Consider the following 6,000-nt stretch of genomic DNA (forward strand, 5'->3'; position numbering starts at 1 on the left):
CATACCATGTTAAAGCTCATGACGGATCTAGCTAAGGAGCATCGTTAAAATCAATGGAGACCAATACCGGCTTTGCGTAAAATATGTTTGCGATAAATGACGAGTCAGCTCTCACTCGACTTAGGAAACGAAATTACCACTAACATAGTTCAGTGTCAAACTTGAAACTTGGTACAGCGTTGGATACTAACATTAAGACTTACCGTACCAAATGTCATGACCGATCTCGGTATGGAACATCGTCAAAATCAATAGATACCAATCCCGGCTTTTGAGTAAAATCTGTTTGCGATACATGACGGATCAGCACACACTCAACTTTGGAAACGGAATTACTACCCTAAACTTTGAGTAGAAACCCTGAAACTTAGGACAGTGTTAAATACCACCATCACGACATGACATACCAAGTTTCAAGAATTATCATGGTGTGAAACACCATCAAAATCGACCTATACGAGCAAAGGTCGACTAAACGCATATGACGGTAACCGAGTTCAGATATAGATACGATTGTTACATCACACCTTAGGGGCAACCATGCTATGTTGCCCTACCTGCTCGGTAATTTTATGAATAGGAGAGAGTAAATCACTGTTTCTTTATTGTGCGCGGCTTTGAGAGAATAAGCAGTGAAAGCTTGTTATGAGCGCTACCGGGGCATGCCCCGGCTATGCATTCGCAAAGCGAAAAAACGAAGAGAATTCGATTTTCGCAGAGACTTCGCTATACATGGGCATTTACAAGCGAAAGGACAAGAAGTATACGATTTTCGCTGGGATTTCGGTACATATAGATTGCTGTGCGTCTATAAATGGTAAAGAATTGTTATTGAACAGAATTTTAGGTGGGGTAATGCCCCAGTTGCCCTATAGGACGAGCCGCCACTGCATATAGTTCCTTTCTTTCCCACCTAATTTCGTAAAAATTGATAGTTATTCTACAACTTCCTTACCTAACCGGACGCCACGTGTGATGTCACAGTTGCGCGTTGGTTGTTTACTACGAATCTCAGAAAAACCGGCAACCGCAATGCGTAACTATGGCTGGACACGATGATTCAAGTACTCCAATCTGAATCGAGTAATTATCCAAATGATTCGAGTCGAGTAGCAAAATGCGAATGTTTCTATTGCTGAAATTATACGTTCCTCGCCACCTAAAAATATTTTATTGACAAGAGTTATGGTTTTGATACTATTTTTCATTGTGGAAGCCTTAAAACCTTGATTGGCCGTATCGCAGCATACGAAACATAGTACAAAGCTACGAACGTTACTGGAAATAACACATTTCCGAAGTCATGATACTTCGACAACATTGTCACAAAGTGAAATGAAATCGGCATATAGGGTCGGAATAATACCAAAGTATCTTTAATGTGATAGATAACAGGCATTATATTCTTTGTGGTGGCATAAAAGGTATATATATGAATTGTGACATCTTGTATACTGTTATTACGTCATAATGATTGATACTCGAATACTCGTGTCGACTCGAAGCATAATAAGTGATTCAGAATCGAATCACTCAGATACCCGATTTTGCCCAGCCCTACGCGTATCCTAAGGTAATCTATTACAGGTTATCGTGTCCGCCATTAACAAATGGTCAACTGAGCCTGCGGTGGTGATATTTCTAGTTTCAGGAATACGATGATGTATCATAAACTGATTTTCTAACTCATCAGCCCTATCTGTGACAACAAATCTAGCCGCCGAGACCGACCGTGTAGCCATAGCCTTATAATATAATGGCTATGGTGTAACCACATTAGCTACGATTTTCAGTTGTTTCTTGTACCCAACTATGTACTATACCGCAATTGCTATTAGAGTCAACCAGTTCCGTATGGCCTACCCTTGTCTCGCGAACGAAGTTGAATCAGTTCAAATCGCAACTAGAATGATATCACAGTGATATTCAGTTCTACGTATACAATGGCTGCTGGGGTTCGGAAGCTAATCAATTTCGCCAATAGCCTGGTAAAATGCAGTAACGAGTAACTGTCAGTAATATTGCGAAGAAATTCCGGTAACTTGACTTTGCAGCTAAATTAAGTTAATATTACACATCAAAATGTAAGAATACAAGCTACACACAGCTATTGGCTGCGACCGGTAATTTCCTTGTAAAATTTGCAGAAATTACTTTGTAAATATACCAGGTTTTTTACAGTGTGGAGCCCCCCCAAAATCAGGCTCGAATATTGCATTGTTATCGAGTTTGGCATTGTGACGCGACAATACTGTCCGACTCTTCCTTCTTTGCTTCCCTCTCGTTTTGCCAGACACCGGAAATCAGACCCGGGCAAAGTGCGGTGCGGCCCGCGAAAGGTTGCTGGGAATTCAAAACATAATACCTACTTTTTAGTGTTGCTGCGTGGAATAAAACCATAGGCTGTATAAACTGAATGGGACATTCTCTTACTTTCACGCCTGTTCAGTGTTCATTAAGATGTCGCGATTTCGCAGCCTACGTAGCTCACATGCGTAATCCAGACTCAAAATAAAGTCAATGTAGCAAATTATGCCGTAACAATTATAGTCAAAAGAAGTCTCCGTTTTAAATTGTTACGTATTACGTATTTACATACCTAACTCGTAAAACAAATCAATCAGTGCCCGTGGTTTCTATGAGTCATCATCACCCATAAAGGATAAATGGGCGTGTTAAAAAAATAAAGTCGAATGCTGAAATTCAAAGAAGATTTGAAGGACTAAATATTTGTTTACTGGACTCAGGGATAAACCGGTCTTTTTAGTAGTTAATGCCGAGCTGGTCGCCGTGTTTCAGTCAGTTCTGTTTATTAGCAATTTTTATCAGTCCGATACACTACAAAATTGCGATACAATGAAAAGATAGGAAGGTGTCGAAACGACTTGGGTTAGTCTTTGGAATCAGACACCCACCTTGGCCTAGGGCAGGGGTTCTCAAAGGGTGGGCCATGGCCGGAGCATTTTGCGGTGGGCCACAAAGCAATTTGGAAAATTGCAGAAATAGTATAAGTTAGTTATATTTGTTATGTTATTCACTCAAATATATACTCATATATTCGAATTATACGTATTCTACAGGAAAATTTTCATCCGACTCTGATGAGACATAGTGGGATGTATGTGGTCACAATGTACAAGTCAAAAACGGGAGGGGAACGGCAGATTTTCCCCGGCTATGACTAATAACTGGAAACTAATGCTGAACTAGCCAAGTCCGGAAGGATCATGTCGTGGCCGCTGAAAAGGGTGTGCAATGAACTCGGACAGGAGTATATTTGATGTAGATTTACGGTACTTCGACAGCCGGCAGGTCGTATTATTGTAAGATAAAAATAGCCATAACTGAGAATTATTATCAACCTCCGGTGGAGGTATATGGCACCACCGGGAACGAATTGTAATGGAGTGATGATTTAGCGGAGCTTATTAATTTTTGAAGTCGGTTTAAAATGTCCGTCCTTTAATCAGTGTACATAACGTAAGAGTCACATGAATAGATTGTATCATCGGACAGAATATTCTGACATCGCAACTTCAGTAGGTGCAAGTCATATCATGTACATTGTACTTGCTTCTTCTCTGTAGCACCGCATTCACCAAAGAATTGTTTGAAGCTGGCCAATAATGATTATATTACTCCCCACAATAGTGGAACTAAAAACCCAATCACATAGTAGATGCGGGGATTGGAGCGTTGTGTTTGGGGACGAGAGTGGGGCAGCGGATGATCATAATGTACACAAGAGTTAGCCCACGATCTACCAGGTCCGTGACTGCCGCGCCCAAACCTCCAATTGGGGGAGCTCGAATGGGCCCAAAATTATTTCGTTGGTCGTTTGTTGGAGGATATTTATACAACGTGAATTTTTTGTAGCGCTTCGCGCGATTTGATGTCCCGAGAGGTTTAGATTTAAATATGATCAGTAAGAGAAAATGCTCATACATATTTTAGAGAAATAGGCATATTGGTGCCGTCGATTACTACGCATTGAACAGGACTATGACTCTAAGATACGAGGTGGGCCACAGAACATTTTCAAACCGGAAAATGGGCCACGGCCAAAGAAAGGTTGATAACCCTTGGCCTAGGCGATGTAAAGAGGAGGCATGCACACCGGAAGAAAAAGTTATAGAAGATGGTATAATAAAAAGTAAGCGAAAAAATTGGGGTGGTATAAGCCACGGAAGGCGAGATCGATAAGTCATGTCGTGGTCAGGTAATCTTGAGGGCGGACTAGTATTTATTTAGTAGAAATTGCTTGTATTTCGTATGTATTGCTTGCTGCAATATATATTCAAGTCGGTTTTATGACGAAAACGGAAAGACAGACAACCGGTCAAAGGGAGGGCGAATTTCAGAAGAACTGCAAGCTTGGCTCAACAACAAGGCTATTTCACCAAGCTGCACACTGTTCGGACGGCAGCAACCAAGACAATAAGCTTTGTATTATCCCAAATACATTACACATGATATAAGGGTTCAAAGAAAGTTCAAAATGTATCATGTTTAACATTGTTTCGAATTATGACGGCGAATAATTTTTTTTTTAAATCAACAGTCACTTTCTCATTTCTTTAATATCAACACATCCACTGAGCAGCATTTAATGTAAATCATTGAATTCAATTTAGAAATATAATTACTACGCTGGAGTATACGTCTAACATTTTGGTGTTGCAGCAGTAGATTATACTACTACGCTATCTCACCACGTAAATGCTCACACGTGGTATAGCATGCCTAAATCCAGAATTAAATAAAATGATTTGTATTGATGACGTTGTTGCTTTTCAGTGCGACTGAGAGGTATATAATGCTTTCCGAATTAGAATATTCAATGACTCGGAAATTGGACTCCGAGTCATTAATATTTCCTATTACGAGTCGAGTCAAGTTCTTTTAGGGATGGTGTCAACCTCTGAAAGGTTCAGGTTCGTGTGAACGCAAACCTTTTTGAAAGGTTCTGTGTGAACGCGAACGTGAACCTCATGACGTCACGTGACCCTATCTTGCTAATTCCAACTCTACATTTCAGTAAAGTGATAGCTTATATTAATGTACACGATACCTATAGCGATGACTTGGGCAACATAATCATACCACAACGCTGAGGTACATAGTGACGTTTTAAACGACGCCAAATGTATCAACTGAGGCAATAAAATGATATAATGATATCATAAAATCTTCCGTCGCTTTGCAACAATTTCGACGCGGACTTGCAAGAGAATATAAGCTTATACCTTAACGGTCTAGGCCAGACCGGACAATGTATTCGGCGTTTGAGTATATTGCTACGTTGATATTAAGCAGAATGTGTAACACGGGTTTCTATACTTGCTACCGATATTAGTCCATTAACAAGCTATACAGCAGTAGCCAACACCCTGATCGAACGGATTCGGTTCTTCATGATACAATGAACACATGAAGTCAAGATTGACCTCGTAGTTCTGCTAGATTTTTTAGATTCAGACAACGATATCAATTTCATTGATTGGTTGAATAAATGAATATGCATCACTCGCTGACTACATGAAGTGTATATCGCTTTTGCTGTTTGTGTGATTGCGAGTCAAGCTCGCAGCAGAGAGTCACAAACAGAAAGAGGGATATTTCGAGCAAAATTTTGTAACAAAGGAAGTAAAATTTTTGAGATTGTCAAGGTACATGCTCGTTCGATGTTGATTTTTTTATGATGCCAGCGCCATGCACAGAGTGGCCCACTGTTGAAATGCAATAAATTTCATACAAAGATATTATAATGAAGTGAAAATTATAATATATGAAAAAGGTTCACAGTGCAGAACCTACCAAGGTTCGTTTGTGAACTTGAACCTCTAACTATCTGAGGTTCACACACAGAACGCGAACGTGAACCTCACGTTCACACCATCCCAAGGTAGTGACATGACTACAGTCACCCCAACTCCAACAACACTGATATAGCGTAACTATACGGCTACTCTAAACTCAATCTCAATGATTATCGCATAA

Source organism: Botryllus schlosseri, chromosome 16 (assembly GCF_051294905.1).
Source record: "Botryllus schlosseri isolate E-star chromosome 16, Bs_hap1, whole genome shotgun sequence".
NCBI classification, from domain to species: domain Eukaryota; kingdom Metazoa; phylum Chordata; class Ascidiacea; order Stolidobranchia; family Styelidae; genus Botryllus; species Botryllus schlosseri.